Genomic DNA, 14,405 nt, shown 5'->3' on the forward strand with positions numbered 1-14,405 from the left:
GTATGACTCTCTATTTAAGTATGCAAACAACCTGGAGAATAAAACAACGTTCAGACTATTAGTAATCATGGAAGAGCTTACTATGCAAAAAGTAATCATACAAAAAAAGGGTCATACAAATGGTAAAGAAGAAAGTCCACATAGTTATTCTGAAATAACACTCGGCATGGAGCCCACCATTGGCATAGACAGTTTTTCCTACAGGTGATCATATAGAAGCAGTATGAATCAAACTGAACAAGACTAAAATGTTAATCATATCTATATTTTTAAGAGCATCTTTGTCAAATCTGGAGTGCCGCTTAACTGGAGAAGGTTCAGGTGAATAAGTTGTGCTCAAAGAGATACTACAGACTCTCGATGAACATTGCACAACTCGCAGACATTGCATCACGATCAGACGATCAGGCTAAAAACGAACGTTGATCATGATCAGGACTCACTGTCACTATGAATAGAGCGACGTGAACCAGAAGCACGACCGCTTGTTTCCCTTCGCCCTAGAGAGGGACTCGACGACCTCGACCTTCTTGTGCTTGCCGGCGAGGCTGTACGCCCGAACCCGTGTCTCACCACTGTTGAGGTCCCTGTAGTAGACGGTGCCGGGCCTTAGCCCGGGGCACTCCCTTGTGGACACAGCCACCGTGCCGGATGCGTCCATGGGCACCGCAACGTTGCCAATGTCGTCCTCCTCCTCCCATGTCCCACCGCACTCGTCCAGCACGCGAACCATGAACTCCTCACCCACGGCCGCCTCGACGAGCTCCACTTGGATGCGCCGCCGGGGGTCTGCACGAGGAAGTTGCTCTCCACGCGCGAGGTTGGCCTCCGCATCACGGACGGGATGATATCGGGGACGCGGAGCCGAGCCCGTGCAACTCTAGGAAGACGTACACAACCCTGAAGCGGGTGTTGGCGTAGAGTTGCCCGCGGTGGAGCGCCAGGTCCACCACGACCAGGATGTTGCTCGGCCTCACAGATTTCCAGGTGCTCTTGCCGGGTCGATCCGTGGCCCACTGTTGGCGGTGCGGCTGGAAGTAGATGACGGCCACCATCGCCTTGCCGTCGGGCGTGGGCACCGGGATGGCCTTGTGGATCAGGGTGTCCTTGTGGTGGATCAGGGCGTTTGAGGTGGACACTGAGACCGGCAGGTGTACTCTCAACGCGGTCGGCGAGGGGAGCGCCGCGACGGGGGGCAGAAGCACGCTCCCATCAGGGCCCCTCCTGCTGCTGTGCACAACAAAGAGGAACGGAGAGTGGAGGCGCTGGCAGCAGCCGTGGAGGACGCTAGGCGCCTAGGCGCCTACAGGGGGCCCGGGGAGGCCGGAGACGGAGAAGGGGCCGAGAGGGCTGGAGGTAGAGGGGGGAGCCAGAGCCAGGGCAGGGGAGGGAGACGCCGAGAGAGCCGACGGGAGGGGAGGGGCAGCCATCGGTGCGATGAAGAGGATAAGATAGAAGAAAGGAGAGCGAAAGGAATTTTTACAAAATGCAGGGATTAGTTTGCAAAACCAAAACGTTTTCTCAGATCCACTCAAATAGGGACTGCGGGTTCATTTACCAAAAAGCACAAGGACCTTTCTGCAAACTTGCTGCGACGGTGAACCCGGAGACTCAATCCGTGCTTTATTATTATGGAGAGATACATTCTTTAATATTATTCTCAAGATCAGAGGTGTTCCTATTATTATTATTATTATTATAAGAAGGATTGCCATAATTATTAGAGGAATTACTAGGAATAGGTCTAGGATTAAAATTACCTCTATAAGCATTGTCATTGAAATTATTTCGCGAGATAAAATTCACATCTATGGCATCACTATTTTGCTTAATCAAAGTAGACAAAGGAACATCATTAAAATCAATAGGAGCACTTTTATTACCAACCAATTTCATAAGAGCATCAACTTTTTCACTCAAAGAAGAAATTTCTTCAACTGAATTAACTTTTTTACTAGTAGGAACTCTTTCGGTATGCCATCGCGAATAATTTGCCATAATATTATAAAGCAATCTGGTGGATTCACCCAAAGTAATTTCCATAAAAGTACCACCCGTGGCGGAATCCAAAAGATTATGAGAAACAAAAGTCAACCCCCGCATAAAATTTTTGTATGATCATCCAAAGATTTAACCCATGAGTTGGGCAATTCCTTAGCATTAATTTCATCCTTTCCCAAGATTGTGCAACATGCTCTTGTTCAAGTTGCTTGAAATTCATGATCTAGGTTCTAAGGGAAATAATTTTTGCAGGCGGAAAATATTTAGTAATAAAAGCATCTTTGCACTTATCCCAAGAATCGATACTATTGCGAGGCAAAAAAGAAAACCAATTTTTTACACAATCTCGCAAAGAAATCGGCAATAATTTCAACTTCACAATATGATTGTCCACATCTTTTTTCTTTTGCATATTGCATAATTCCACGAATGTGTTAAGATGGGACGTGGCATCCTCATTAGGAGTGCCGGAAAATTGATCTTTCATAACAAGATTCAACAAATCGATATTAATATCACAAGACTTCGCACTAGTGGCGGGAGGAGGAATCGTAGTGCTAATAAAATCATTGTTGTTGGTATTGGAGAAATCACACAACTTGGTGTTCTCTTGAGTCATTGTGACTATGCAACAAGATTGCACTCAAAAACAGATCTGACGAGAAAATGGTGAACGAAAAAGAGGGCGAATAAAACGGAAATTTTTTGTGAAGTGGGGGAGAGGAAAATGAGAGGCAAATGGCAAATAATGTAAATTGCAAGGAGAGGATATTTCTGATTAGGAAACTGGTAGATGTTGATGATGTCTCCCCGGCAATGGCGCCAGAAATTGGCTAGTTGACGGGTGACGAATCCTCTCCGGCAACGTCACCAGAAATTCCTTTTGATGCGGCTTGAACTACGTCGGTATTACCCCAAAAAGGAAGGGATGCTGCAGCACATCTACGGTAGGTATTTCCCTCAGTGATGAGACCAAGGTTACCGAACCAGTAGGAGAACCACGCAACACCACATAAACAGCTCCTGCACACAAAGAACAAATACCTGCAACCAGACGTAAGAGAGGGGTTGTCAATTCCTCATGGGTAAAAAGATAGGTAAAATTGTAGTGGATTGGATAAATAGATCTCGCGGGATCGCGAGATAAAATAAATATAAAAGAAAAGCAGCAAAGTATTTTTGTATTTTTGTATTAATAGATCTGAAAATAAAAGCAAATAAAAATAGATCGCGAAGGCAAATATAATAAAGAAGAGACCCAAGGGCCGTATATTTCACTAGTGGCTTCTCTCGAGAAAATAGCAACGGTGGGTAAACAAATTACTGTTGGGAAATTGATAGAACTTCAAATAATCATGATGATATCTAGGTAATGATCATTATATAGGCATCACGTCTAAGATTAGTAGACCGACTCCTGCCTGCATCTACTACTATTACTCCACAGATCGACCGCTATCCAGCATGCATCTAGTGTATTAAGTTCATGGAGAAATGGAGTAATGCAATAAGAACGATGACATGATGTAGACAAGATCTATTTATGTAGAAATAGACCCCATCTTGTTATCCTTAATAGCAATGATACATAAGTGTCGGTTCCCCTTCTGTCACTGGGATCAAGCACCGTAAGATCGAACCCATCACAAAGCACCTCTTCCCATGGCAAGAAAAAATGATCTAGTTGGCCTAATAAACCAAAGATTTGAAGAAGAAATACGAGGCTATACGTAATCATGCATATAAGAGATCAAAGAACTCAAATAACTTTCATGTAAAAAACATAGATCTGATCATAAACTCAAAGTTCATCGGATCCCAACAAACACACCGTAAAAAGAGTTACATCAAATAGATCTCCAAGAGACCATTGTATTGAGAATCAAGAGAGAGAGAGAGAGAGGAAGCCATCTAGCTACGAACTACGGACCCGTAGGTCTACAAAAGACTACGCACACATCATCGGAGAGGCACCAATGAGAATGATGAACCCCTCCGTGATGGTGTCTAGATTGGATCTAGTGTTTCTGGAACTTGCGGTGGCTGGAAATTATTTTCATCAACCCCCCTAGGATTTCTGGAATATTGGGGTATTTATAGAGCAAAGAGGCGGTGCGGGAGGCCACCGAGGTGGGCACAACCCACCTGGGCGCGCGTGGGGGCCCAAGCACACCCTGGTGGGTTTTGCTCCCTCGGGGCATCCCCAAGTGCTTCTCCAGCCCATTGGGTGTCTTCTGGTCCATAAAAATTCCACAAAAAGTTTTGCTGCATTTGGAGTCCGTTTGATATTGATTTCCTGCGATGTACGAAACAAGCAAAAAACAACAACTGGCACTAGGCACTATGTCAATAGGCCAGTCCCAAAAATGATATAAAATGATTATAAAATGATTGTACAACATCCAAGAAAGATAATATAACAACATGAAACAATCAAAAATTGTAAATACATTGGAGATGTATCAATTAGCAAGTTTAATAGTGACATCTATGGCTTCTATTTCAGCGGGTGCTATATCATTCATAATTTCTTGGTATAAAGTAAAAGGGATAGCACTCACACTAGCACCTAAATGACATAAGCCATGAGAGCAATGATCTCCTATTTTAACTGAGACGACAAGCATGCCAACAACAAGTCTATGTTTATCATTTTCATCGGGTTTGGCAATTCTAGCAGCTTCATCACAGAAGTAAATAACATGCCCATCAATATTATCGACCAAGAGATCTTTAACCATAGCAACACTAGGTTCCACTTTAATTTGTTCAGAGGGTTTAGGTGCTTTAATATTGCTTTTGCGAACCAGTGTTGATACCTTAGCATGTTCCTTTATCGTGACAGGGAAAGGTGAGTTTTCAATATAAGCAGTAGGCAGAACTAGATCAACATTGTAAATAATAGTTTCATCTTTAATTATATCTGGTTCTTTAATTTCTTCTCTAATAGGTGTAAACCACTTCTCCTTAGAGAGATCAACATGAGTAGCAAATGATTTACAAAAATAGGCTACTATCTCAGAGTTAGGTCCATATTTAGTGCTAAACTTGTGAAAGCATCGTTATTCATAAAAGATTTAACACAATCATACTCAAGCTTAATACCTGACTCTTTACCTTCGTCGAGTTCCTAGTCTTCAGAGTTACGTTTAATTCTTTCTAAAAGATCCCACCTGAATTCAATAGTCTTCTTCATTAAAGAACCAACACAGGAAGTATCGAGCATGGATTGATCATTATGAGAAAGCTGAACATAAAAATTCTGAATGATAATTTCTCTTAAGAGCTCATGATTGGGGCATCAATATAACATTGACTTAAGCCTCCCCCAAGCTAGAGCGATACCTTCTCCTTCATGAGACAAATTATATATATATATATATATATAGTGTTACTATTCATCACCCAGGGTGCAGAATAAGTTATTCTTCACCCGAGGTAATCTTACGATCATTTCATAATTAAATTACGTTTGAAATTCAAATAGTTACATTTCTATTGATTCACTACATAAAATTTGACATAAGTAAATAAAAATATAGGTCATAAGACAAGAAAATTTGCAGTTTATGTGTATTTTAGACTATGTTTTTACGTTTATAATTTTACATAACATAAAATATTTTTTACGGCGATTATATATTTCTTACGGTCTCTTTTTGCGTCGGAAATAAGACAAAACTTACGGAACGTAAAATTACGGTGTATTGATGGTAAAATAGAGGGGGGGGGGGGTGAAGAATAACTATTCCTCACCCAGGGTGACGAATAGCGTGACCCTATATATATAAATTCTGATCACAATGAACTAGATGCATAGGACTTTTGGTGAAATTCCAATTTCAAATGATTCCAGTTCCAAGATCCAATATCATCACATAGCCTATACCATGTCAGTGATTTCTCCCCCAAAGATAAAGGTAAAACCTTCTTATTGAATTCATCTCCGGGCAAACCTGCAAGCTTAAACAATCCACAAATTTCATCCACATGTATCAAATGCATGTCGGCATGTGTTCTTCCGTCTCCTGCATAAGAATTAGCTAGTAGTTGCTCTTTCATACCCGAAGGAATCTCATAACTAATATGTCCAGTAGGTGCAGTAGGTTGAGGGGCAACTCTTTGTGCTTCCGATCGAGGTGAAGATACCCCGAACAAACCCCTCAAAGGATTGTCTTCCATAGTAACAAGTGACAATAAATTTCAGCACGTAATATAAATTTTTCCTTACCGATTTCCACTTACCAAGAGAGCTTGACATAATTTGCGAAAACATTTAGACTATGTTCACGATAATTGGTTCAGTTAATCAAATTACTAGTGAACTCCCACTTAAATCAACATCCCTCAAGTTGTCTAAGTGTTACATGATCCATATCAAATAACCCATGTCCGATCATCACGTGAGATGGGGTAGTCATCGATGGTGAACATCTCCATGTTGATCATATCTACTATATGACTCATGTTAGACCTTCCATTCCTCTGTGTTCCGAGGCCATGTATGTACATGCTAGGATCGTCAAGTTTAACCCAAGTATTCTGCATGTGTAAAACTGGCTTACACCCGTTGTATGTGAACGTAGAGTCTATCACACCCGATCATCATGAGGTACTTTGAAAGACAAACTTTTGCAATGGTGCATACTTGGGGAGAACACCTTTTATATTGAAATTAAGTGAAGGGGGTCATCTTGTAATGCTACCTCATCCTAAGCAAAATAAGATGCATAAAAGATAAACATCATATGTAATAGATATATGTGACATGATATAGCCATTATCATCTTGTGATTTTGATCTCCATCTCCAATGCACCTGGCATGATCTCCATCATCACTGGCATAACACTATGATCTCCATCATTCTGTCGTCACGTGTTTCCTCCACCAACTATTGCTTCTACAACTATTGCTAACGCATAGCAATAAAGTAAAGCAATTACATGGCATTAAATCATTGACACACATGTCATACAATAAATTAAAAACAACCCTTTGGCTCCGGCTGGTTGCTGTACTCATCGACATGCACATCGTTAACCTATTAAAAAACATGATCATCTCATACATCAACATATATCACATCACATTTTGGCCATACAACTTCACAACATACCCGGCAAAAACAAGTTAGACTTCCAATACTTTGTTGTTGCAATTTTTCCGTGGCTGCTAGGGAAAACTGTAAGAACCGTTCTTATCTAAGAAAAACTACAACGGTTATATTCAAGTTACCTTTTAACCTTCTGCAAGGACCGCCTTTGTCAAATCAGGTTCAACTAAAGTAGGAGAGACAGACACCCGCAATGCCAGTTTTATGCAACACAAGTTGCATGTCAGTTAGTGGAACCGGTCTCTTGTGCGTGGAAAGTAAGGTTAGTATGAGCCACTTCATCCCACAATAACACCTAATCCAAATAAGAAAAAGGAAGTGAGCAATATGAACATCAACACCCACAACTTCATTGTGTTCTACTCGTGCATATACATCTACGCATAGATCTAGCTCATGATACCACTGATGGGGAACAAAGCACGAAAATAAAAAAAATTCCTATGAACACCCAAGATCTATCTATGGAGAAGTATAGCAATGAGAGGGGAGTGTGTCTACATACCCTTGTAGACTGAAAGCATTAGCGCCGTAACGCGGTTGATGTAGTTGTACTCTTCACGATCCAATCGCAATCCAATCCGATCTAGTGCCGAACAGACAACACCTCCGAGTTTAGCACACGTACGGCTCGGTGGCGTCCTCTCCTTCTTGATCCAAAAAGAGAGGGAGATGAGGTAGATGAGATCTGAACCAACACAACGACATGGTGGTGGTGGTGTCAACGGAATTCCGGCTTCACCGAACGCTGACTGAACATGGAGGAGTAACAGGAGAAAAACGGGGCAAGCGCAGAAGGGTTGGATGCCCCCTGCGCCTTCCCACTATATATAAGGGTGAGGGAGGGGAGGTATATCCCTATCCCCCTCCCAAGGAAGGGGGCGGCGGCCAAGGGGGAGGAGTGCCCTCCTAGCCAAGTGGAGGGGCCTCCCCCTTAGGGTTTCCCTTCCCTAGGTGCATGGGCCTTGTAGGGGCTGATGCACCTGGCCCAAAAAGGCTAGGGTGCCCCCTCCAGCCCATGCTACTGTATGGGATGTGGTGGAACCCTTTACGGACTTCCGGACCCTCCGGAGTCCTCTGTAACCTTCTGGATGCTTCCCGGTACAATACCGAAAAAACCTAACTTTTCTGGAACCCCGATAACAACTTTCCATATACAAATCTTTACCTTTGGACTATCTCGGAGCTCCTCGTAACATTCCGGATCCCATCCAGGACTCCAAACAACCTTCATAATTTCCACTATTAATATCTCAATACTACCCTAGCGCTACCGAACGTTAAGTGTGCGACCCTACGGGTTCAAGAATCATGTAGACATGACCAAGACTCCTCTCCGGTCAATAACCAATAGCGGGACCTGGATGCCCATATTAGTTGAACCATGATGTCAAGGATTCTATCAATCCTGTATGCAATTCCCTTTGTCCGGTGATATGTTACTTGCCCTAGATTCAATCGTCGGTATCTCCATACCTAGTTCAATCTCATTACCGGCAAGTCTCTTTACTTGTTCCGTAATACAAGATCCCATTACTGAACTCATTAGTCACATGCTTGAAAGCTTATTGTGATGTTATATTACCGAAAGGTCCTAGGGATATCTCTCCGTCACATGGAGCAACAAATCCCAGTCTCAATCCATGCAACCCAACAAACACCTTTGAAAATACCTATAGAGTACCTTTATGATCACCCAATTACAAAGTGATGTTTGATAGCACATAAAGTATTCCTCTGGTATCCAAGAGTGGCATTATCTCATGGTTTGAGGAACTGATACTTGACATGAAGAAAGCTGTAGCAAATAACTAAGGGATTTTTACATTTGTGCCCCTGGCTCCTTTGCCATACTCATTCATCCCCATACTATTAACATTTGCTCAATTTTCCCCACTCTCTTGTCTGAAACCCTCAGAAATGGTCACAAACGGTGGATGCCATCGGGTCAGTGCTTTAACCGTTAACTCCGACTACTGGGGCCGCGCTGACTGGGTCGCCCGGTCATGATGAGTGGGGTCGCGTCGGACGGTGTCGCTGTTCGCCCATTGGGCCGTGGTTAGAATGTTGGGCCATGCATGCACCGCACTGATAGAAGCCTGTTATGCATGCATGACAAGTCCAACTAGCCTACTATGCATGCACATAGCTAGCCTACCTGCATGCGTTGCTACCCTCCGCAACGATGCACTGACCGACCTCTTTTTGCATGCGAGCCGCCACGAACGCCGACCGACCTCTTTCTTCACGCGAGCTGATATGTCTCCATCGTATCTACTTATCCAAACACTTCTGACCTTGTTTTGGACTCTAACTTCCATGATTTGAATGGAATTAACCCGGACTGACGCTGTTTTCAGCAGAATTGCCATGGTGTTATTTTTGTGCAGAAATAAAAGTTCTGGAATGACCTGAAACTTCACGGAGAATATTTTTGGAATTTATAAAAAATAATAGCGAATGAATCAACACCAGGGGCCCACACCCTGTCCACGAGGGTGGGGGGCGAGCCCACCCCCCTGGGTGCGCCCCCTGTCTCGTGGGCACCTGAGGCTCCACCGACCTCAACTCTAACTCTATATATTCACATTCGGGGAGAAAAAATCAGAGACAAGGATTCATCGCATTTTACGATACGGAGCCGCCGCCAAGCCCTAATCACTCTCGGGAGGGCTGATCTGGAGTCCGTTCGGGGCTCCGGAGAGGGGAATCTATCACCATCGTCATCATCAACCTTCCTCCATCACCAATTTCATGATGCTCACCATCGTGCGTGAGTAATTCCATCGTAGGATTGCTGGACAGTGATGGGTTGGATGAGATTTATCATGTAATCGAGTTAGTTTTGTTAGAGTTTGATCCCTAGTATATATCCATTATGTTCTGAGATTGATGCTGCTATGGCTTTGCTATGCTTAATGCTTGTCACTAGGGCCCGAGTGCCATGATTTCAGATTTGAACCTATTATGTTTTCATGAATATATGTGAGTTCTTGATCCTATTTTGCAATTCAATAGTCACCTACTATGTGTTATGATCCGGTAACCCCGAAGTGACAATAATCGGGACCACTCCCGATGATGACCGTAGTTTGAGGAGTTCATGTATTCACTAAGTGTAAATGCTTTGTTCCGGTACTCTATTAAAAGGAGGCCATAATATCCCTTAGTTTCCGATAGGACCCCACTGCAACGGGAGGGTAGGACAAAAGATGTCATGCAAGTTCTTTTCCATAAGCACGTATGACTATATTCGGAATACATGCCTACATTACATTGATGAACTGGAGCTAGTTCTGTGTCACCCTATGTTATAACTGTTGCACGAGGAATCGCATCCGACATAATTATCCATCATTGATCCATTGCCTACGAGCTTTTCACATATTGATCTTTGCTTAGTTACTTTTCCGTTGCCATTGTTACAATCACTACAAATACTGCTACTGTTACTTTTGCCACCATTACCGCTACTTCCATATTACTTTGCTACTAAATACTTTGCTGCAGATATTAAGTCTTTCAGGTGCGGTTGAATTGGCAACTCAACTGTTAATACTTGAGAATATTCTTTGGCTCCCCTTGTGTCGAATCAATAAATTTGGGTTGAATACTCTACCCTCAAAAACTGTTGCGATCCCCTATACTTGTGGGTTATCAAGACTATTTTCTGGCGCCGTTGCCGGGGAGCATAGCTCTATTCTTTGAGTCACTTGGGATTTATATCTGTTGATCACTATGAAGAACTTGAAAGATGAAAGAACCAAGATTTATCCCTCAACTACGAGGGGAGGTAAGGAACTGCCATCTAGCTATGCACTTGATTCACCTTCTATTATGAGTAAACTTGTGACACCTACACCTGCTATTCATTCTGATATGTCGCATGTTATTAATGATGCCAGTTCTGCTTTGCATGAGATTTATGATGAAACTACTTCTATGCTAGATAATACTGTGCCATTAGGTGAATTTCTTGATGAACAACTTGCTAGGGTTAGAGAGAATGAAATTATTGAAACTAATAATATTGATGAAAGTGATGATGAAGATTCTCCCCCTAGATATGAATTGCCTGTTGTGCCTGAGGGTTATGTTATGGATGAAGAAACTGATAGAGACTTTTTAGCTTGCAATGATAGATATGATCTTAAGAAATTGTTAGCTAAGATGAAAGATAAATCCTTGAATGCTAGAATGAAACATGACCCTGCTTTTGCTACTTCACCTATCTATATTGCCGATAAGGATTATGATTTCTCTGTTGATCGTGAGTTAATTACTTTGGTTGAATATGATCCTTTTTATGGCTATGAATGTAAAACCGTTGTGGCACATCTTACTAAATTAAATGATATAGCCACTCTGTTCACTAATGATGAGAAAACTCGCTATTACTTTATCCTTAAGTTATTTCCATTCTCATTAGAGGGTGATGCTAAAACATGGTTTAATTCTCTTGATCCTGGTTGTGTGCGTAGTCCCCAGGATATGATTTATTACTTCTCTGGTAAATATTTCCTCGCTCATAAGAAACAAGCTGCCTTAAGGGAAATATATAATTTTGTGCAAATTGAAGAAGATAGTCTCCCACAAGCTCGGGGGAGGCTTGTCCGATTACTTTATGCTTTGCCTGATCATCCTCTCAAGAAAAATGAAATACTTGATATCTTTTATAATGGACTAACCGATGCTTCCAGAGACCACCTGGATAGTTGTGCTGGTTGTGTTTTCAGGGAAAGAACTGTTGATCAAGATGAATTGCTATTGAATAATATGTTGAGTAATGAAAATGATTGGACACTTCCTGACCAACTCCTAAGACAACTCCGAAGAAAAGGGTTATTCTATTTCTCAGTCCCGAAGATATGCAAGAGGCAAAGAAATCTATGAAAGAAAAATGTATTAAAGCTGAAGATGTCAAGAATTTACCACCTATTGAAGAAATACATGGTCTTGATAACCCGACACAAGTAGTAAAGGTAAATTCTCTCTATAGATTTGATGAAGGTGATATTCCTCGTAATAAGCCTGCTAGCCAATGCTTGGATGAGTTTGATAATTTTATTGTTAAACAAGAAAACTTCAATGCTTATGTTGGTAGACAAGTGAAACGTAATGCGTATATGATTGAACACTTGAGTGATTATATGTCTAGAGTTAAAGGTGAACTTAAACTTATTAGTAAACATGCTTCTATGGTTACCACTCAAGTAGAACAAGTGCTTAAAGCTCAGAATGATTTGCTCAGTGAATTAGATAATAAGAAAAATGATAATGCTGTTAGAGTTGTGACTAGAGGGGGTAAAATGACACAGGGACCTTTGTATCCTGAGGGTCACCCTAAGAGAATTGAGCAAGATTCTCAGAGAACTAATGTTGATGCACCTAGTTCTTCTAAGAAGAAGAAAAGGAAAAATGATAGGACTTTGCATGCTTCTAGTGAACCTGTTGTTGACACACCTGAGAATCCCAATGATATTTCTATTTCTGATGCTGAAACACAATCGGGTAATGAACATGAACCTAGTGATAATGTTAATGATGATGTTCATACTGATGCTCAACCTAGCAATAACAATGATGTAGAGATTGAACTTGTTGTTGATCTTGATAACCCACAATCAAAGAATCAACGTTATGATAAGAGAGACTTCGTTGCTAGGAAGCACGGTAAAGAAAGAGAACCATGGGTTCAGAAACCCATGCCTTTTCCTCCTAAACCATCCAAGAAAAAGGATGATGAGGATTTTGAGCGCTTTGCTGAAATGATTAGACCTATCTTTTTGCGTATGCATTTGACTGATATGCTTAAAATGAATCCTTATGCTAAGTATATGAAAGATATTGTCACAAATAAAAGAAAGATACAAGAAGCTGAAATTTCCTCAATGCTTGATAATTATACTTTTAAGGGTGGAATACCAAAGAAACTGGGAGATCCAGGAGTACCAACTATACCATGCTCCATTAAAAGAAACTATGTTAAAACTGCTTTATGTGATCTTGGAGCCGGTGTCAGTGTTATGCCTCTCTCTTTATATCGTAGACATGATTTGAATAAGTTGACACCTACAGAAATATCTTTGCACATGGCTGATAAATCAACTGCTATACCTGTCGGTATTTGTGAGGATGTGCATATTGTGGTTGCAAACGTTACTATTTTAACGGACTTTTTTATTCTTGATATTCCCGAGGACGATAGTATGTCTATTATTCTTGGTAGACCCTTTTTGAATACTACAGGGGCTATTATTTATTGCAACAAAGGAAATGTAACTTTTCATGTTAATGGTAATGAGCATATGGTACACTTTCTGAGGAAACAACCTCAAGTCCACAGCATTAATTCTATTAGAAAAACTTCAACATTTACTATTGGTGGTTTTGAATTTCCTCTTCCTACTGTCAAGAAGAAATATGATATTCTTATTGTTGGGGACGTGAATATCCCTGTTGAGGTAACTTAGTGTTATTCGAAAATTCTCCGGTTTCATGTTGTTCGAAAAGAATTTGTTAACAAGACTTGATCAACCTTGTTAATGGATTCCTTTTTGATGAGCATGATATGGATGAAGTTAGAAAGAAAAACTCTCTGTACCCTCCTTTTACTTTCTGTTATTTAGATTAAATAAAGAAAAAAATAGTATTTCTATCTATTTTTTGAATTATCCTTGCAATAAAAAATACCCCGAAAATAAAAGTTCTCCAAATGTCTTGAAAATTTTATATGATTTTTTAGAATATTTAAGAATATTTGGCACTGAGAACACACCTGGGGAATCCACCACCTGACTACGAGGGTCCAGGGTGCGCCCACCCCCTAGGCACGCCCCCTGCCTCGTGGAGCCCACGTGGGCCCCCTCCACTTATTCTTGCACCCACACACTTCGTCTTCCTCCAGAAAAAATCATCCACCAGCTCAAACCCGAGTTCAAGCTCATCTTGCTGCCATTTTCGATCTCCTAGCTCAAAGCTCCATTCACAAAACTGCTTTGGTGATTGTTCTTCGGCATGTGACTCCTCCAATGGTCCAATTAGTTTTTGTTCTAGTGCTTTATTTATTGCAAATTTTTGCTGCTTAGGTGACCCTGTCCTTGAGCTTGCATGTCAAATTTATATGGTCAAAAGTAGTTTTAATGCATGATACAGCCTCTAGGCACTTGTAGGAGTGGTTGCTATCAATCTTGTTGAGTTTGGTTCACTTTTATTTTGAGTCACTAAAAATTTTAGAAATTTTTCAGAGAAAGAAAATGATGAAAAGATTGTTGAGGGGCTCTTCGAGC

General features: G+C 41.3%; 1 pseudogene; it reads right to left on the bottom strand.

The window, feature by feature from the left end:
• Positions 1 to 448: 448 nt before the first annotated feature.
• LOC125538069 (uncharacterized) overlaps positions 449 to 14,405 on the bottom strand; it is a 28,173-nt pseudogene continuing 14,216 nt past the window's right edge.

This window comes from Triticum urartu, chromosome 2A, assembly GCF_056163025.1.
Source record: "Triticum urartu cultivar PI428250 chromosome 2A, HENAU_Tu73, whole genome shotgun sequence".
In the NCBI taxonomy this organism is placed as follows: domain Eukaryota; kingdom Viridiplantae; phylum Streptophyta; class Magnoliopsida; order Poales; family Poaceae; genus Triticum; species Triticum urartu.